This window comes from Muntiacus reevesi, chromosome X (genome assembly GCF_963930625.1).
Source record: "Muntiacus reevesi chromosome X, mMunRee1.1, whole genome shotgun sequence".
In the NCBI taxonomy this organism is placed as follows: Eukaryota; Metazoa; Chordata; class Mammalia; order Artiodactyla; family Cervidae; genus Muntiacus; species Muntiacus reevesi.
Genome location: NC_089271.1, coordinates 47,931,651 through 47,953,643, shown reverse-complemented (window position 1 = coordinate 47,953,643; position 21,993 = coordinate 47,931,651). Strand labels below are relative to the sequence as shown.

At 38.7% G+C, this 21,993-nt stretch overlaps 1 protein-coding gene across 3 annotated transcripts in view; it reads left to right on the top strand.

Annotated features, from left to right (window-relative positions):
- NBDY (negative regulator of P-body association) overlaps positions 1 to 21,993 on the top strand; it is a 106,554-nt gene that overhangs the window by 4,424 nt on the left and 80,137 nt on the right. The window contains exon 3 of one of the 3 annotated variants that reach the window (XM_065915746.1): positions 5,860 to 5,929. The exons of the other annotated variants lie outside the window; for them this stretch is intronic. The gene's annotated coding sequence lies outside the window, so the exon portion shown is untranslated. Of the gene's footprint in view, positions 1 to 5,859; positions 5,930 to 21,993 lie in introns of those variants that run through there. 3 annotated transcript variants of the gene reach the window in all.

Here is a 21,993-nt window from a genome sequence, read left to right as displayed (position 1 = left end):
ATGTAACTATATATTGATACTATAACTATAGTGTTGTAGTATAATGTACATCATGTTGCAGATTAGCTCCTCAGAATTTATTCTTGTTACAACTGAAAGTTTATATCCTTTGACCACCTTTATACATTTCTCCTACTGTCCCATCCCTGGAAACCACCAATCTACTCTGTTTCTATGAGTTCAGTTTTTTTTTTTTTTTTTTTTTTTTTTTTTTAGATTCCATGTATAAGTAAGAGCATTCAGTATTTATCTTTTTCTGCCTGACTTACTTCATTTAGCCTGATACCCTCAAGGTTTATCCACTATGTCATAAGTCCCTTCTTTTTATAGCTGAATAATGTTCCTGTGTGTGTGTATGTATCACATTTTCTTTGTCCGTTAATCTGTCAGTGACACTTAGATTGTTTCCACATCTTGCTTATTGTAAAGAATGATGCAGTAAAATTGGGATTGCAAGTATCTTGTGATCGTGATTTCATTTCCTCAGACATACCCAGAAGTGGAATTGCTGGATCATATGGTAGTTCTATTTTTAATTCTTTGAGGAACCTCCATACTGCTTTCCATAGTAGATATTTCACTTCACATTCCCATCAAAGAATATACAAGGGTTCACTTCTCTCAGTATCATCACAGGCATTTTTTATCTCCTGTCTTTGTTAATAGCCATTCTAAAAAGTGGGAGATATCTCATTGTGGCTTTGATTTCCTTTTCCTTGATGATTAATGATGTTTAGTAACTTTTCACATACCTGTTGGCGATCTGTATGTCTTTGGGTAAATGTCTATTTAGGTCTTTTGCACCTTTTTCAATTAGATTATTTGTTTTTCTGATATTGAGTTGTATGAGTCCCTTATATATTTTTGATATTTCTTATCAGATATATGTTTTAAAATGTTTTTTCCCCATTCCACAGATTGCTTTTTCGTTTTGATCATTTCTTTTGCTGTGCAGAAGCTTTTTAGTTTGATGTAGTCCCATTTGTTTATTTTTTGCTTTTGTTGCTTATGTTTTGGGTGTCATATCCATAAAATCATTGCAAAGAAAAATGTCAAGAAGCTTTTTTCCTGTTTGTTTCTAGGAATTTTAAGTCTTCAAGTCTTTCCTTTAAGTCTTTAATCTATTTTGAATTAATCTTTGCCAATGGTGTAAGATTGGGCTCCAGTTTTATTCTTTTTCATGTGAATATTCAATTTTCTCAGCATTATTTATGAAATAGACTATCTTTTCTCCATTAAGTACTCTTGAATCCCTTGTCAAACATTAGTTGACTGTATATGCAAGGTTTTATTCTGGGTTCTCAATTCTGTTCCAAGGTCTATGTGTCTGTTTTTATGTCAGCACCATGCTCTTTTGACTACTATAGCTTTGTAGTATATAATAAATTAGTGTTCCAGTATTATTATCTAGACCATATTGCACTTTGACCAGTTTGTTCCAATAATGTGTTTTATAGCTATTTTATTTTCTTGATCAAAGTTTCAATCGAGGATGATGTGCTGCATTTAGTTTCCATGTTTCTTCAGTTTTCTTTAACCTGGAACAGTTCAACCTTTCTTTGTCTCTAATGACAATGACAGTTTAAAGATTTCTGGACAATTGTAGACAATTGTTTTATAGGTTGCTCCTAAACTTAAATCTGTGTGCCCATTCCTCTTTATTGTATTTAGATTATGGAGTTTGGCAGGAATGTCAGAGAAGTAATGTATTGTTCTCAGGGCAGCATATCAATGGCACATAATGCTGATTTGATCCCTTAGAAGAAATGCTAACCTTGATTACTTGGTTAAGATGATGTTTACTAGATTAATCTACTCTAAGGTTCCATTTTCTGCTTTATAGTTAATAAATTTGCTTGGGGTACTTTGAAACTGTGTAGGTATCCTATTCCTCATCAAACTAAGATCCACTGGCTTTAATATCCATTGATAATTCTTGACAGAATCAGTTATTACCCTAATGGCTGCAAAATGGTCATTTTCTTTCTTTTTGGCTACACTGGGTCTTTGTTGCTTTTGCGTGAGCTTTCTCTAGTTGAGGTGATCGGGAGCTACTCTTCATTGCAGCGCCTGGGCTTCTCATTGCTGTAGGTTCTCTTGTTGCAGAGCACAGGCTCTAGGCTCACGGGCTTCAGTGGTTGTGGCACACAGGCTCAGTAGTTGTAGCTCTCGGGCCCTAGAGCTCATGGGCTTCACTAGTAGCAGCACACGGGCTTGGTAGTTGAATCTTGTGGGCTTTAGAGCATGGGCTCAGTGGTTGTGGTGCACGAGCTTAGTTGCTTTGCGGCATGTGGAATTTTCCTGGACTAGGGATCTAACCTGTGTCCCCTGCATTGGCAGGTGGATTCTTACCCACTGTGCCGCTGGGGAGATCCTAAAATTATCATTTTCAAATGTCATTGTTTTCACTATGTTGATTATTTTGTATTCTGCTTCAAGGAAGAGGTTTTTTTCCTCCTCCATTTATTTATTTATATTGGTTTGGACACTTAGATTTTTATTTTATTTCATGAGTATGCTATTGCTATCATTATTTCTTTTAATGCTCAAATTGTCCCAGTGGCAACCTATTCAAGCTGGATTCTCTGTCCATTTGACATATTCCCATGATTTTTTGATACATACTTGACTTCAGCCATTTCCTTACTTTTCAACTTATATGCTTGTTTTGTATTCCCTGCTTCATTGCCAATTTCTCTATGGATCTCTGGTACCTTTTTGTGGGAGATGGTATTTGGAAACCGAGATGTGGGTACATGGACATATTTTGAAAAAACTTTAAACATTTTAAAGATTACTTTCCAGTTACGGTTATTACAAAATATTGGCTATACTTGCCATGTTGTATGATACATCCTTGAGCCTATCTTATACCCAATAATTTGTACCTCCCCCTTCTCCCTACTGGTAACCACTAGTTTATTCTCTATATTTGTGAGTCTATTCCTTTTTTGTTATGTATGTGTGCTAAGTCACTCAGTTGTGTCCAACTCTTTGCAAACCTATGGACTGTAGCCCACCAGGTTCCACTATCCATGGGATTTTCCAGGCAAGAATACTGGATGGGGGTGCCATACCCTCCTCCAGAGGATCTTCCTGACCTAGGGATTGAACCTGCATCTCCTGCATTGGCAGGTGGATTCTTTGCCACTAGTGCCACTTGAGAAGCCCCTTTTTTGTTATATTCACTAGTTTTTTTAAATTTTTTTATTCTACATATAAGTGATGCCATACAGTATTGTTTTTCTCTGTCTGACTTATTTCACTTAGCATAATACCCTCCATGTCTGTCCGTGTTGCAGTACATGGCAAAATTTCATTCTTTTTTTATGGCCAAGTAGTAGTCCATTGTGGGCTTCCCTGGTGGCTGAATAAAGAATCTTCCTGCTAATTCAGGAGACACTGGTTTCACCCCTGGCTTGTGAAGATCCCCTGAAGAAGGAAATGGCAACCCACTCCAGTATTCTTGCCTGGGAAATCTGGACAGAGAAGCCTGGCAGGCTACAGTCCATGGGGTCACAAAAGAGTAGAACAAGACTTAGAGACTAAATAACAGCAATAATGGTAGTTCCATTTTTAGTTTTTTGAGAAACTTTCAGACTGTTTTCCAGTGTCTGTGCCAATTTCTGTTCCCACCAACAGTGCACAAGGCTCCCTTTTCTTCACATATTCTCCAACATTTTTTATTTGTGTTTCTTTTTGATGATAGCCCTTCTGGCAGGTATGAGGTGATAATTGTGGTTTTGATTTCCCTTTCCCTGATGTGCCAGTTGACCATCTGCATTTCCTCTTTGGAAAAATGTCTATCTTATTCTTCCAGTTTTTCAGTTGGGTTGTTTTTATGATGTTGAATTGTATAAGCTGTTTATATATGTAGGATATTAATCCCTTATTGGTCATATCATTTGCAAATATTTTCTTCCATTCAGTGGGTTGTCTTTTCATTTTATTGGTAGTATCCTGGCTGTACAAAAACTTTTAAATTTGATCAGGTCCTATTTGTTTATTTTTGCTTTTATTTCCTTTAAGAGACAGATAAAAAAATATTGCACAATTTATGTCAGAGTGTTTTGCCTGACTCTTTCTCTAGGAGTTTTATAGTATCCAGTCTTACATTTAGGTCTTTAATCCATTTTGAGTTTATTTTTGTATATAGTGTTAGAGAATGTTGTGATTTGATTATTTTAAATGTAGCTGTCCAGATTTCCCAGCACTGCTTATTGAAGAGACTGTCTTTTCTCCACTGTGTATTCTTGCCTCCTTTGTCATTGATTAAGGACTGTGACTGTGTGGGTTTGTTTTGAGGTTTTCTGTCTTTTTCCATTGATCTACACATCTGTTTTTGTGTAACACATAGTTTTGATTATTGTAGCTTTGTAATATAGTCTGAAGTCAGGGAACATGTTCTTCACTCTTCTTCTTTTTCAAGATTGTTTTAGGTATTTGGGACCTTTTGTGTTTCCATACAAATTTTAAGATTTTTTTGTTCTAGTTTTGTAGAAAATGCCATTGATATTTTCGTGGGGAAATGCATTGAATCTATAGACTGCCTTGGGTAGTATAATCATTTTAATAATACTTATTTTTTCAATCCAGCAACATAGTATATCTTTCCATCTATTTGTCTTCAGTTTCACCAATGTCATAGTTTTCAGAGTACAGGTCTTTTGCCTCCATCAGTTCAGTTGAGTCACTCAGTTGTATCCGACTCTTTGCGACCCCATGAATTGCAGCACACCAGGCCTCCTTGTCCATCACCAACTCCCGGAGTTTACTCAAATTCATATCCATCGAGTCAGTGATGCCATCCAGCCATCTCATCCTCTGTCGTCCCCTTCTCCTCCTGCTCCCAATCCCTCCCAGCATCAGGGTCTTTTCCTATGAGTCAACTCTTCACATGAGGTGGCCAAAGTATTGGAGTTTCAGCTTCAGCATCAGTCCTTCCATGAACACCCAGGACTGATCTCCTTTAGGATGAACTGGTTGGATCTCCTTGCAGTCCAAGGGACTCTCAAGAATCTTCTTCAACACCACAGTTCAAAAGCATCAATTCTTTGGCGCTCAGCTTTCTTCACAGTCCAACTCTCACATCCATACATGACCACTGGAGAAACCATAGCCTTGACCAGATGGACCTTTGTTGGCAAAGTAATGTCTCTGCTTTTTAACTTGCTATCTAGTTTGGTCATAACTTTCCTTCCAAGGAGTAAGCATCTTTTAATTTCATGGCTGCAGTCACCATCTGCAGTGATTCTGGAACCCAGAAAAATAAAGTCTGACACTGTTTCCACTGTTTTCACATCTGTTTCCCATGAAGTGATGGGACCAGATGCCATGGTCTTAGTTTTCTGAATGTTGAGCTTTAAGCCAACTTTTTCACTCTCCTCTTTGACTTTCATCAAGAGGCTTTTTAGTTCCTCTTCACTTTCTGCCATAAGGGTGGTGTTATCTGCATATCTGAGGTTATTGATATTTCTCCTGGCAATCTTGAATCCAGCTTGTGCTTCTTCCAGCCCAGCGTTTCTCATGATGTACTCTGCATATAAGTTAAATAAACAGGGTGACAATATACAGCTTTGACGTACTCCTTTTCCTATTTGGAACCAGTCTGTTGTTCCATGTCCAGTTCTAACTGTTGCTTCCTGACCTGCATATAGATTTCTCAAGAGGCAGGTCAGGTGGTCTGGTATGGCCATCTCTTTCAGAATTTTCCAGTTTATTGTGATCCACACAGTCAAAGGTTTTGGCATAGCCAATAAAGAAGAAATATATGTTTTTTCTGGAACTCTCTTGCTTTTTCAATGATCCAGCAGATGTTGACAATTTGATCTCTGATTCCCCTGCCTTTTCTAAAACCAGCTTGAACATCTGGAAGTTCACGGTTCACATATTGCTGAAGCCTGGCATATTGCTGAAGCCTGACTTTGCCTCTATAGGTGGGTTTATTCTAGGAATTTTATTGTTTTTGATGCAATAGTGAATGGGATTGTTTCCTTAATTTCTGATAGTTCATTGTTAGTGTATAGAAATGCAACAGATTTCTATATGTTTATTTTGTATGCTGCAACTTTACTGACAATTGATGAGCTCTAGTAGTTTACTGGTGGCATCTTTAGGATTTTCTACATGTAGTATCATGTTAACTGCAAACAGGGATAGCTTTATTTCTTCCTTTAGAGCACATGGGTATTTTTTAGCTTAGCATTTAGTTACTCTTTTCCATTTAATTGCACTTAATACAGACAACATGGTTTACATGATACTGATTATTTAGTACACGGTGAGATATGCTTCATGTTTTAAAGAGTGTGATCAATTATTGTTTCATGTGTGCTTGAAAATATTTTGTGTATTCTAATTGTTTCATGTAGTATTCTGTAAATGTCTGTTAAACTTATTGATTGTATTGTGTGTCTTCTATATCACTATTAATTCTGTTTACTACATCTATCAATTATTGAAACCAATTTAAAATCTTCCACTGTAGTTGTATAAATTCTTGTACTTTATATATATTCAAGGGTTTATTATTATGTGCATACAAGTCTAAAATAGATACACCTTTTTATCATGTTTAGTGGCTCATTTGAATTTAAAGTCTATTTTGTCTGATAGACTTCCTTTTGGGTGATATTTCTTTTTTCCATTCTTTTACTTAATTATTTTTTTCCCTTTCTTTTATTTTTCAGCAAATGTTCTACCAAAAAATTGAATACACTGGTTTACTTCTGAATTTACCAGCAGGATTTATAATTAGAATTAAGGATAAGCTTTATAGCTTCAAACATTATTTTCTTCACAATTTTTTTTAAAATTTTATAAAACTCCAACTCTTCAGGAATGTCAGAAGACATCCTTCATGTAGATACATCATTTGTTTTTCTACATTTGTTTTTCTTTCTCTTTGTGTATACACACACACACACACACACACACACACACACACACACACACATATACACACTTTTTGCTAAGCCATTTGGAAGTAATTTGCAGATATCATGACACTTAAGCCTTAAACACATCAAAGAGTATCTCTTAAGAACAAGGACATTACATTCAGAAAAATTCAACTTTGATACAATTGTCTAATATACCATTGATGTCAAAGTTCCCTAATTGTCCTAACAATATCCTTTATATCTTCTTATTTGTTTCGATCCAGGATCCAGTCAAGAATCATGCACTGTATTTAGCTGTCATGCCTCTTTAGTCTTTTAAAATCTAGAATAGCACCTTCTCATTCTTTTCTTTTTGGAGAAGGAAATGGCAACCCACTCCAGTATTCTTGCCTGGACAAGCCCGTGGACAGAAGAGCTTGGTGGGCTACAGTCCATGGGGTTGCAAAGAGTCAGACACAATTGAACAACTAAGACAGGCAATTTTTTTCTTTATATTTTTCATAACATTGGCAGTTTTGACAAGCCCAGGCAGTTGTCCTGCATTCATCCCACAATCTGAACGTGTCTGCTTTACCAAGATTAATATGAACATTTTTAGTAAGAAGACTACATAGGTGATGTTGTGTCCTTGCTATTGCATCACATCAGGAGACTCAAAATGCCATTTGGTCCTGTTCATTATAGATGATGCTAAGTTAGTTGATTTTGTTCAAACCACACACCCTACTTTCCTTAAGCAACCATAAACTATCTTCTATACCAGTATTTTAGAAATTAGTAAACATAAATATCAATGATTTCTAAAAACATGTGCTTTCTCAAAGAGAATATTCTCAGGGTGGCATCAAACTCTGTTTAGTAATTGATACTTCAATATCTTATTTTATTTGGGAATGATCTAGCTATTCAATAAACTTCCATCACTTAATTTAGAACAACTCTAAATATCAATTAAATTTTCAAACACCTATAGATTATATTTGAAAAAGAAATATTGGAGTATAGTTGATTTAAAATGTTGTATTAGTTTATGTATAGCAAGGTGAATGAGTTACATATACACGTATATCCTCTCTTTTATAGATTTTTTCCATATAGATCATTACAGAATATTGAGTAGATTACCCTGTGCTATACAATATGTGTTTGCTGGTTATTTGTTTTATATATAGTAGTATGTATGTGTCGGTCCCAATCTCCCAATTTAACTCTCCCCCCATAGCCCTTGGTAACCATAAGTTTGTTTTCTACATATGTGACTCTATTTCTGTTTTGTAAATATGTACATTTGTACCATTTTCATAGATTACACAAATAAGCAGTATCCTATGATATCTTTCTTTCTATGTCTGACTTACTTCAGTCAGTAGGACAGTCTCTAGGTTCATCCATGTTGCTACAGTTGGCATTAAATCTTTTTTATGAGTGAATATTATTCATATTGTACATATGTACCACATCTTCTTTATCCATTCCACTGTTGATGGACATTTAGGTTGCTTCCGCATCCTGACTGTTGTAAATAGTGCTGGAGTGAACACTGGATAGCATGTATCATTTTGAATTATGGTTTTTATCATATGGATCATATGATAGTTCTGATTTTAGTTTTGTAAGGAAATTTCATACTGATATCCATACTGGCAGTACCTATTTACATTCCCATCAACAGTGTAGGAGAGTTCCCTTTTTTCCACACCCTTGAAACCGTGCACCTCAGAATGGGACTTGATCCCATGTGCTGGGACTTGAACCTGCCCAAAACCCTAATTGAGACTTGACCCCATGGTGTTTTAATTAGAATCACTCACCTGGTATCTGGATGAACTGAAGCTCAGGTTCTTTGTTTCTCAGTGCAGAACAAATTCAGCAAGAGGCAAAGTGATAGGCATGAAGTAGGTTTATTATTATAGAAGGTTTGAGAGAGATACAAGCTGACAGGCGAGCATGCTCTGTCCTGAGGATTGTGTGGGCTGCAATTTTATAATCAAAGGAAAGTAGGGAAGAGAAAGATGGCCTTCGAGTAGATCTGAGAATAATATCACTAGTTTCTCTGTTGTAACAGGCAGAAAAGTGTCTGACCCTATGAGATCAAACAGTTCACTCACTTAGTTGTGTCTGAGTCTGCGACTATATGGACTGCAGCACGCCAGTCTTCTCTGTCAGTCACCAACTCTTGGAGCTTGCTCAAACTCATGTCCATCAAGTCAATGATGCCATCCAACCATCTCATCCCCTGTCATCCCCTTTTCCTCCTGCATTCAGTCTTTCACAACAGCAGGGTCTTTCCTAATTAGTTAGTTCTTCACATAAGGTGGCCAAAGTATTGGAGGTTCAGCTTTAGCATCAGTCCTTCTGATGAATATTCAGGACTGATTTCCTTTAGGACTGACCAGTTGGATTTCCTTGCAGTCAAAAGGACTCCCAAGACTCTTCTCCAAAACCAAAGCATCAATTCTTCAGTGCTTAGCTTTCTTTATTGTCCAAATCTCACATTCATACATGACTACTGGAAAAACCATAACTTTGACTATACAGACTTTTGTTGGTAAAGTAATGTATCTACTTTTTATTGTGTTGCTTGTGTTTGTCATAACTTTTCAACAAGGGAGCAAGTGTCTTTTAATTTCATGGATGCCGTCACCATCTGCAGTGATTTTGGAGCACAAGAAAATAAAGTTTGTCACTGTTTTCATTGTTTACACATCTATTTGCCATGAAGTAATGGCACTGGATGGCATTATCTTAGTTTTTTGAATGTTGAGTTTTATGCCAGCTTTTTCACTCTCCTCTTTCACCTTCATCAAGAGTCTCTTAAGTTCCTCTTCACTTTCTGCCAAAAGGGTAGTGTCATCTGCATATCTGAGGTAATTGCTATTTCTCCTGGTAATCTTGATTCCAGCTTATGCTTCATCCAGTCCAGCATTTCTTATGATGTACTCTGCATATAAATTAAAAGAGCAAGGTGACAATAATTAACAGCCTTGACATACTCCTTTCTCAATTTGGAATCAGTCTGTTGTTCCATATCCAGTTCTAACTGTTGCTTCTTGACCCACATACAGGTTTCTCAGGAGGCAAATAAGGTGGTCTGGTATTTTGAACTGAACACATCCTTTCCAGAGGCTGACTCTTGGAGATGTTTTGCAAGGTTGAAGACCCTTTTTACTTTACTTCTCACTGCCTCTCCTTCTCTATTCTGCCTTTGACTTTAGTTCCTCATTGCTTTTCTCTCTCTTTCTCTTTCTGACTCTATAACTGAACCTGGCATTCAGACTCCAACAAGATGCTTAATTTGAGACATTAGTCTGCCATCTTCTTGGTCAGTTGGCTTTCCATATAAAGTCATAATCCTTGCCTCAATACCTCATCTCTCAGATTCACTGGCCTGTTGTGCAGCGAGCACAATGAGTGTGGAGTCAGTAACAAGAACCAGATAGTTATGCAGGTCCCAGTAGGTGATTATAGATAGAGAGGGAAACCTAGGAAACTTTGGAAGACCACTGTAAGTTAATGATGGATCAGGAAAGCTATTGGAATGTCGTGGAATGAAGCAGGCTTTGTTATCTATAAAACCATAAATAAAATTAAGAGATATGCCCCAGTCCATTAGGTGACAGAAAAATGTTGACTCCCTTCTACTGATTTGAATCAGCATTAAGATAATCCTAGTTTGATATATCCATCTGAATGCAGAGTTGCAAAGAAGAGCAAGAAGAGGTAAGAAAGTCTTCCTAAGTTATCAATGCAAAGAAATAGAGGAAAACAATAGAATGGAAAAGACTAAGAGTTCTCTTCAGGAAAATTAGAGATACCAAGGGAAAATTTCATGCAAAGATGGGCACAATAAAGGACAGAAATGATATGGATCTAACAGAAGCAGAAGATATTGAGAAGAGGTGGCAGAAGTATACAAAATAGATTGTCATGACCCAGATAACCATGATGACGTGGTCACTCACCTAGAGCCAGACATCCTGGAGCGTGAAGTCAAGAGGGCCTCAGGAAGCATCACTAGGGACAAAGTTAGTGGAGGTGATGGAATTCCAGCTGAGCTATTTCAAATCCTAAAAGATGATGCTGTTAAAGTGCTACTCTCAACATGCCAGGAAATTTAGAAAACTCAGCAGTGGCCACAGGAGTGGAAAAGGTCAGCTTTCATTCAAATCCCAAAGAAAAGCAATGCCAAAGAATGTTTAAACTACTGCACAATTGCACTCACCACGCATGCTAGTAAAGTAGTGTTCAAAATTCTCCAAGTTAGCCTTCAACAGTATGTGAACCAAGAACTTCCAGATGTTCAAGCTGGATTTGAAAAAGGCAGAGAAACCAGAGATCAAATTGCCAACACCCATTGGATCATCAAAAAACAGTAGAGTTCCCGAAAAACATCTACTTCTTTATTGACTACACTAAAGCCTTTGACTATGTGGATCACAACAAACTGGAAAATTCTTTTGAATTTTGTGTTCAGCTCAGTTGTGTTCCACTGTTTGTAACCACATGGACTGCAGCATGCCAGGTTTCCCTGTCCATCACCAATTCCCAGAGCTTGCTCAGACTCCTGTCCATCGAATCAGTGATGCCAGCCAACCATCTCATCCTCTGTCATCCCCTTCTCCTGCCTTCAGTCTTTCCCAGCATCAGGGTCTTTGTCAACGGCTAAGTTCTTCGCATCAGGTGGCCAAAGTGTTGGAGTTTCAGCTTCAGTATCAGGATGTTTTAACAGGTCAGCAGGGTCTGATTATCTCTCTATGAGCTGAACAAAGTCACATTAGTTTACAGTCAGGCAGTGGTACACTCAATATGCTAGCAAATTTTCAAAATTCACCATTGGCCACAGGACTTGAAAAGGTCAGTTTTCATTCCAATCCCAAAGAAAGACAATGCAAAAGAATGTTCAAACTACCATAAGATTGCACTCTTTTCATATGGTAGCAAGACAATGCTCAAAATCCTTCAAGCTAGACTTTGACAGTATGTGAACCAAGAAATTCCAGATGTACCAGCTGAATTTAGAAAGAATAGAGAAACTAGAGATCAAATTGTCAGCATCCATTGGATTATAGAAAAAACAAGGGAATTCCAGAAAAACATCTACTTCTACTTCATTGACTACACTAAAGCCTTTGACTGTGTGGATCACAACAAACTGTGGAAAGTTCTTAAAGAGATGGAAATACCAGACCACCTTACCTGTCCCTTGAGAAACCTGTATGTGGATCCGGAAGCAACAGCTAGAACCAGGCATGGAACAGTGGACTGCTTCAAAATTGAGAAAGAAGTACACTGGGGCTGTATATTGTTACCCTGTTCATTTAACTTATATGCAGATTTTGTCATGTGAAATGCTGGGCTGGATGAATCACAAGCTGGAATCAAGCTTGCTGGGAGAAATATCAACAACATTAGATATGCAGATGATGCCACTCTGAAGGTAGAAAGTGAAGAGAAACTAAAGAGCCTCTTGAAGGTGAATAAGGAGAGTAAAAATGCTGGCTTGAAACTCAACATTCAAAAAACAAAGCTCATGGCATCCAGTCCCATGACTTCATGGTAAATAGATGGGGAAAAAGTGCAAACAGTGAGATTTTATTTTCTTGGGTTCCAAAACCACTGTGGGCAGGGACTGTGGCCACAAAATTAAAAGACACTTATTCCATGGAATAAAAGCTGTGACAAACCTTGACAGCATGTTAAAAAGCAGGGACATTACTTTGCCATCAAATGTCCATATAGTTGTAGCCATGCTTTTTCCAGTAATCATGTACAGATGTAAGAGTTGGACCATAAAGATGGCTGTGTGCTGAAGAATTGATGCATTCTAGTTGTGGTTCTAAAGGAGACTCTTGAGAGTCCCTTGGACTGCAAGGAGATCAAACCAGTCAATCCTAAAGGAAATCAGTCCTGAATATTCATTGGAAGTACTGATGCTGAAGAAGCTCTAATACTTTGGCCATCTGATGGGAAGAGCCAACTCATTGGAAAAGACCCTGATGCTGGGAAAGATCAAGCCCATGAGGAGAAAGGGGCTACAGAGAATGAGATGGTTGGATGGCATCACCCACTCAGTGGACCTGAGTTTGAGCAAACTCTGGGAGATAGTGAAGGACAGGGAAGCCTGCCGTGCAGCAGTCCATGGGGTCACAAAGAGTCAAACATGAGTTAGCAACTGAACAACAACAACAGTTATGTATGATCATAATAACTAAAGCAAGTCAAATAAATATTTCCATTTTGGAGTTAAAATTGGCTTCTTTGCAACAATTCCACACTGTCAAAGTCCATTCCACAATGTTGTGGAAACAAGGGGTGACGACCATTTTACTTCATCAGGTGGATCTTTCTGGGAGTGTCTGCCACTAGTGCCAATGTTTCACTTGTTAAGATTTGTCTTCCTTTTGTTCCTCTTTGGAAAGTGTCTACTTTACACTTGTAGACTTTAGAAATACTGATCTTCAAATCCAGGAGGCAGTGTTTAAAATTAAAGGAATGTACTGCTATTCTAAATATGGGAAGATGCAAGAGTCAGGGCTCATTAAAATTATTTCCTTTATATGTACCTCATCTATCTTGGGGCTTCCTTGATGGCTCAATCTGTAAGGAATCCGCCTGCAATGCAGGGGACATGGGTTTGATCCTTAGGTTGGGAAAATGCCCTGGAGAAGGAAACGGATACCCACTCTAGTATTCTTGCCTAGAAAATTCCACAGACAGAGGAACCTAGCAGGCTGCAATCCATGGGGTCACAAAGAGTTGGACAGGACTGAATGACTAAGGACAGCATAGCACAACTGCCTGGGAGTCTGTAATCCTGTATTCTCAGAGTTTCCTCACAGTTCACCATAGGAAGTGGCAGCAGTGTGATGACTGCTAGATGGCAGGTATTCTCCTTCCTCAGGTTTCACTGGCTCATGTTGAAGGGCTGCAATTGCCAAATCAATTCCTCAGGTCTTCTCTTCTTGGTCATGAATTTGACCAATGTTTGGAAGACATTTCATGATCAACTTTTATCCTACAGCACTGGGAGGCTTATCCTAGTTCAGGCAAAATTCTTGTTATGCCCCTCCAGATGTTAAGTTTTGGGCCAGGCGCCATCAATAATTGAAAGTTGTCTGGATTCTGTCTAACTATAATCCAGGAGACATTTTCCCTTATTGCTTCTTTCCATATCTAGAATCACACTATTACAGTCATTTTATGTTATATATGTGATTTTCTCAAAATATTTAACCACACAAATATTTTTGGAGATCTGATTACACATTGGTTACTGCAAGAGACAGCAGTCTTATAAATTAGAGAGGACATAAGTAATGCAGCTAGCAACATTGACAGTGACATAGTGCAGCAGGGAGACACAAAGCACTATTTGAAAACAAAAAATTTAAACAATGATTTGTATAACTAGTTGTAATCCAGTTGTAGTAATTGAGTGACCAAAGGAGCTATAACTGATTTAATGACCTATTTGCAGTTCCATTGTACTGGCCATGCACATTTATGCTTGGCTTAATCTTTTGAGACAAGCATATGTTACTGGTAGGATCAACCAGGTAGAGAGAAAAAGATAAATGTTCCAATTTTGCTCACAAAAGGCATAATCTACCAAATTACTAAGTGAAAGTAAGTGAAGTCACTCAGTCGCGTCCAGTTCTTTGCGACCCCTTGGACTGTAGCCTGCCAGGCTTCTCCGTCCATGGGATTTTCCAGGCAAGAACGCTACAAGTCATAATTAAAGGAAGAAGAAAATTTTTCATATACCTAGAAAACACAAAGCAGTAGTCCTTTTAGATAGAAACCATAAAAATTACAACCATACTTGCCTATTCACTCATTCCTATGTAACTAAGCCTTTTTGTTAAGGGCTTTATGAAGTCATCAGGTGTTCTAGTAGAATTCTTCAATTTTCAGTTCAGCATTATGTTCGAAAAGTCAGAAACTTGTATTTCTCCAAAAGTCCTTTTTATAAATTTTTAAGAGGAGGCATTTTTGCAATGGCATTAGAGTGAAACCATAGCTGTCTTCAAAAAGACTTAAGAAAGCACATTTAAATCTAATTACAATGCAGTTGATAAAGCAACCCAGTTGCTGCTGTGACATATGACACTTTCAGAAAATAACTAGAATTATGACTGATACTATTCCACCTGAACATATCAGACTCTTAGGAACTCCATATAATCTATAGAATATCTGTACCATTTACCATATAATACAACTTAAAATTTATTACTCATTTGACAATACCTCTATTAACATACCAAGTGAACCTAATTAGTTTAATATCTCCCTTTGGGGTGCCTCAGGGGCTCTTTGAAGCACCCCAAAGTTAGCTAGAGGTCAAAGGAACTTTATTATAATTTAATTTGTGAAGCCCTATCAAAGGAACGCCAATTTATTTTAAATACAATAGGACCATAGGTCACTGTGAAACTTAGCCAAAGTTACTACACAAAATTTCAAAGACAAATACATTCTTTAAAAGGTAAACTTAAATATCAAAGGCAGTTTAGCATGTTAAGATAACTTGTCTGTTTTAACAGAAAAAAGCCAAATTTACATTTTGCACTTGCTTACTTAAAAGTTTCATTTACTCAGTTAAACTTGTTTTAAACTTAGTCCTGATTGATCATGTTCATAACCCTTTTTGGGGTCCATTTTCCATAAGCCTCTCATTACTTTACTTGTTTTAACAATTTTTTCCTTTTAAGTTGTAGAATATCTGAAGAGATCCTAAAACATGTATTTCTAAAAGTTCACTTAAAGCTCTTATCTCATTTATATTTTCTTTAAAGTCTATCTAAAAAGCTGTTGTTTCATTTGCATTTCTTTATCTAAATGTTTCTTTACATTGAATTGGGTCACCACCCAGTTGTGGGTGCCTCACTTAGCTTCCTGATGTGTTACAAAGAACATGTACTGCGACTGAAGGTCTAAGGGAAATGGACTAGTCTACCGTGTTGGACCTGTTTGTTTATAATCAGCCTTGTTATAATTAGTCCTAGGGTTATGTCATTCTTTCAAACGTTGTTCCCTGCCCACTTCCCTCCTGTTTCATTTCCTCTCTCAGAGACTTTACTCCCATATTCTTATGGGAAGCAGAGGGGGGATGGTCTTATCTTCTGTTACTGCTTCAAGTCTGAGTAGTGGCATGGACTCTGCTGGTCAGGGAATAAAAGTCTTGGATAACTGATATAGGGGCCCCAGGGGCAGGACAGCTCCCTGTTTTAATCCATATGGGTTGGAATTCTTGAATAGCCATCATTTTGATGTGGAACTATTTTAAGTGCTTCCATAGCCTTCGTATTCCAGGAGAAATACCAATAACCTCAGATATGCAGATGACACCACCCTTATGACAGAAAGTGAAGAGGAACTAAAAAGCCTCTTGATGAAAGTCAAAGAGGAGAGTGGAAAAGTTGGCCTAAAGCTCAACATTCAGGAAACTAAGATCATGGCATCTGGTCCCATCACCTCATGGGAAATAGATGGGGAGACAGTGGAAACAGTGTCAGAGTTTATGTATTTATTTATTTATTTTTGGGCTCCAAAATCACTACAGATGGTGACTGCAGCCATGAAATTAAAAGATGCTTACTTCTTGGAAGGAAAGTTATGACCAACCTAGATAGCATATTAAAAAGCAGAGACATCACTTTGCCAACAAAGGTCGATCTAGTCAAGGCTATGGTTTTTTCAATGGTCATATATGGATGTAAGAGTTGGACTATAAAGAAAGCTGAGTGCCGAAATATTGCTGCTTTTGAACTGTGGTGTTGGAGAAGACTCTTGAGAGTCCCTTGGACTGCAAGGAGATCCAACCAGTCCATCCTAAAGGAGATCAGTCCTGGGTGTTCATTGGAAGGACTGATGTTGAGACTGAAACTCCAATACTTTGGCCACCTGATGCGAAGAGTTGACTCATTGGAAAAGACCCTGATGCTGGGAGGGATTGGGGGCAGGAGGAGAAGGGGACGACAGAGGATGAGACGGCTGGATGGCATCACCGACTCGATGGGCATGTGTTTGAGTAAACTCCGGGAGTTGGTGATGGACAGGGAGGCCTGGCATGCTGCGATTCATGGGGTCACCAAGAGTCAGACATGACTGAGCGACTGAACTGAACTGATAGCCATCCTGTGAATCTCCTTGATACTAAAGTCCATTTTGTAGCAGCATCAGAGTACAGATGTATCTATAAATGACAAAAGGCTTAAAAAAGTCAGTTAAACATCTGGTTAATTGATAAAGAAAGTTGGATAAAAGAAAGTTGCTTATGCCTTAAGCAAAGTAACCTGAGATTTCAACGGAAAATACAAAGCACTTAAAGGCAAAGGAACTCATGTAATGTGTTATCAAAATGGCATTCTAAGAAAAGTTTTTTCTCTGAACAGAAAGAAAAAGCCAAATCCAAGTCTTAGCTTACTCCCAATGTGATTCATTTACTCAACTAAATTCAATCTAGTCTTAGAAAATCCTGATCATACATAACTCTTTTCAGTATTTTTTTTTATTTCCTCACACCTTTTTCTACTGAAAACACATATCTTGATTTCCTTAAAGTTTTTTTCCCCCACACTGAGGTACTTTTCTTGCTGACAAATTTTTGATAGATATAATACCTTATTTAGCTTATGTTAAGCCTAGGCACAATGAAAGTCTTACACTTAATATTATAGTTAATTTGGTGATGACTCAGGACATATCTATATTATTAAAATTAGATCAACAAACTTAAACATTAATACCAGCTACCAATTTAATATTAAATATTTCCCAGTTCACGTGAGCCTGAAAGTCATTTAATTTCTCTTGTATTTAGAGTTGATTGGTATTTATTACTTTTATTTAAGTCAATAAAATAGAGCACTTTTTACAAATCAACTGCAGCAATGTTATCCAAAAACAAAGATATATATGTATATATATGTGTGTGTGTGTATATATATATATATATATATATATATGTATATATACATTGAGGCCTCAGTTATTCAAGATTTCTGTCCTGAATCAGGTACAGCAATGTAAAACCCAGCTTACAGAAGAGGTTGGATTAAAATTGGGTTTCTCACAGATGGAACAAATCAAGCTCACTTGGCTAGATGGCTAAATATTAATATTTGCATAAAAAGCAATTTCTAATTACCTTGGATGAGACAACTTCTTAATTGCTTTACCCTCTCTAATGAAAGGCATTGCAAGAGAATGTTCAAATTACCATACAGTTGCACTTATTTCATATGCTAGCAAGATTATGCTCAAAGTCCTTCAAGCTTGGCTTCAGCAGTGCGTGAACTGAGGACTGCCAGATGTACAAGCTGGATTTAGAAAAGTCAGAGGAACCAGAGATCAAATTGCCAGCGTTAACTGGATCATAGAAAAAAGCAAGGGAATTCCAAAAAAGTATCTACTTCTGCTACATTGACTATGCTTCATTGACTTTGTGTGGATCACATTGTGGAATATTCTTAAGGAGATGGAAATACCTGACCACCTTTCCTGCATCCTGAGAAACCTGTATGCAGGACAAGAAGCAACAGTTGAAACTCAACATGGAACAACAGACTGGTTTCAAATTGGGAAAGGAGTACGTCAAGGCTATACATTGTTACTCTGTTTATTTAACTTATATGCAGAGCACCTCATACAAAATGCTGGGCTGGATGACTCAAGCTAGAATCAAGGTTGCTAGGAGAACTATCAACAACCTCAGATATACAGATGATACCAATTTATTGACAGAAAGTGAAGAGGAACTAAAGAGCCTCTTGATGAAGGTGCAAGAGGAGAGTGAAAAAGCTGGCTTAAAACTAAACATTCAAAAAAATAAGATCATGGCATCTGGTCCCATCACTTCACGGCAAATAGATGGGGAATAAGCGTCAGATTTCATTTTCTTGGGCTCCCAAATCACTGTAGATGGCGACTGCAGCCACGAAATTAAAAGATGCCTGCCCCTTGGAAGAAAAGCTGTGACAAACCTGAACAGTGTATTAGAAAGCAGAGACATCAATTTGCCGGCAAAAGTCTGTATAATTGAAGCTATCGTTTTTCCAATAGTCATGCATGGATGTGCGAGTTGGACTGTAAAGAAGGCTGAGTGCTGAAGAATTTATGCTTTCTAACTGTGGTGCTGAAGAAGACTTGAGAGAGTCTGTTGGACAGTAAGGAGATCAAACCAGTCAGTCCTAAAGGAAATTAACCCTGAATATTCATTGGAAAGACTGATACTAAAGCTAAAGCTCAGTACTTTGGCCACCTGATGGGAAGAGCCAACACATTGGAAAAGACTCTGATGCTGGGAAACATTGAAGGCAGCAGGAGAAGGATGCCATAGAGGACAAGATGTTTGAATGGCATCACTGACTCAGTGAACATAAGTTTGAGCAAACTCAGAGAGATAGTGAAGGACAGGGAAGCCTGGCATGCTGCAGTTCATGGGGTTGCAGAGTCAGACAGGACTTAGGGACTGAACAAGAATAACTCTAAAATTTACATTGAAAGAAAAAAAAAAAAAAAACAGATAATGGTTTTTGAGAAGACCAAAGAAGACATTTGCTTCTCAGTGATACAGGCAATTTCTTCCTAGGATGACTTTGTTTCCTCCTTTTAAAAATATTTACACGACTCTCAAGATGAACAGGCAAGATTTGGAAGTGGTAAAAGGACTTTTTGGAGCCTCCCTTCTGGTGCTATAAAGACAACATTGTAAAACAAATTTTGTTTTTTTCCTTTTTATTTTTATTTTTTTAAGAATTGAGTGGCTACCTTAGGGAAGTTTCACCCCTCCTTCTCTCTTGTAGGGAAGGCCTCCTGGGATGACTGAGAGACAACACTCAGGCTTCTGCAAAATTAATCTGGACTGAGGGGGAAAGAGGTGAAGGCAACAGGGAAGATAGGCTGAGGAATCTGCCTTGTAATCCTACTGGGAACTTGTCTGTCAGGGGAGTGGCTCGGTGTTTTGCTTGAACCAATATGTATCTGAGTTTCACGGAATTCGTCTTGTTGGGGACAGATACTCTAATATTGTGGTCCGTTCCATGATGCCTTTATCCTGTCACTGGAGTCTGCAAGTGGCAGGCACCCTAATGGCTTTTCTGTGCCTGACTTGTGCCACATGATATTAATTGGCCTGGTCTTTGGCTTAAGGGAAGGAGAGGAAACAAGAGCCCTCACCCACTTAGGTGACAGCTACTGGGGCACAGTGACCTGTGGGCCTTCAGAACACACCAGAGAGTAACCCTGGCCAGAGTTCTTCAATTGCTTCCATAGCCACTCACCTGTTTGCAGAGGGTTCGAGGAAAAAGAAGCAAGAAGATGTAGAGGAAGCCTTAGAGGAAACAGTACCAAAGTACCAGAATAAACCAAAACCTAGTCAACCAGAAAGTCACATTAATGTGACTTCCCAGTCCCATTAGACCAGTGACCTTTGCCCAAATGGTCCGAATTTTCCCTCACAGGGGGAGCTCCCTAAACTGGAGCTGATGCTCCCCACTGTCAAAGTTACTTGGAGCTCCTGTAGGGAAACTAGAATCAGATGCCTGAAGTCCAAAGGAGCCCTAGGGCCTCTTCATTTTCAGGGTGTGTTATGCCCAGTGTCCGAATCCCCGAGCGGGAAGAGAGAAGGCTTCCAAGACAATGCAACTCGCAAAAAGGGAAGTTTACTGCTGACTCGAGTCAGGGCTCCTGCCGCATCCAACGCAGTGGTGCGGGGTCAGAGAGCCCCGAGCCCAAGCTGTTACACAAATTTATAGGGTGAGCATAAGCAGTTGGTAGCTGGCTTAAGCAGATTGGTTACATGTTTGCAAAGCAATTTTATTGGTCCAAACTTTCACGGACTTTTTTCAAACTTGGGCGTTTGAGGGCTTTTCAGCTTTCCCCTGATAGATTCCCTTTTTCTTACTGGGTGCATATTGATTGGCTGGCTCCAGGTGGCCTGATGGGGGTAGGGAATCTTACCATTTCGGAGGAAACCAAAACTTAAGTCCGGGCTGCCTGTCATGGTGTTAGCCCTGGCAGCCTCACATTCCTCCCTGTCTTGTTGTTTCTGTAGAGGAATCCTTCTCTTCATCTGGGGCTACCATCTGATATTGTTGCCTCAATACCATAATCTGAATGGTGTTTAGACATTCTTTAATAAATGACACTAGCCGGTTTAAAATGCAAGGGCCAAACGTGAGTGTTAATAATAGCACTAAAAGTGGGCCCAGGAGGGTGGAAACTAAGCTGATCAGCCAGGGGGAGCATTGAAACCAAGACTCAAACCATCTCTGCTGGGCTTCCCACTCCCTTTTTCATTGCACCAGTCCTTCTCTCACTTTTGCCATAGATTCCCTTACCACTCCTGTATGGTCTGCATAGAAACAACATTCTTCTCCCAGAGCCGTGCAGACCCCACCCTGTTGGAGAAAAATCAAGTCTAATCTTCTCCTATTCTGCAAGACCACCTCAGACAAGGAAGTCAGAGACTTCTCTAAGTGGCTGATTGATTCTTCTATGTGAGTTATATTTTCATCTATAGCAGTTCGTAGGGAGGAAAGCCCTTGGCCTTGCAGAGATAGTGAAGCTATTCCTGTCCCTGCTCCTGCCAGCCCAAGACTGAACAAGGCTGCCATGGTGATCGCACTGATTGGCTCTCTCTTTTGTCTTAGCATACAGGAGTGGTAAGGAGAACAACATAAGGGGCTTTCCATCTAGGTTTTAATACTTTAGATTGGTGTCATTTTACCCAAACCCAGTCACCTGGGCCAATATTATGTGAGGGGATGGCCCTCTTATTTTGGCCCTCATGTATCTCTCGAATCAATTTCTAAACATGGTTATGCACCTTACTTAATGCCATCAGAGTTTGCTGGAATTGTCCCAAAGTAGGGGGTGGCAGGCATTTTCCTTTGAAAATAGGACACACAGGAGGGGGTCTTCCATACAGAATCTCAAAAGGGGTAAGATTCAGCTTATAAGGGGGGTTACGTGCCCAAAAGAGTGTGAAGGGGAGGAGGGTCACCCAGTCCCCGCCAGTCTCTATTGCCAACTTTGTCAAAGTTTCTTTTAGGGTCCAATTCATTCTCTCAACCTGTCCTGAGCT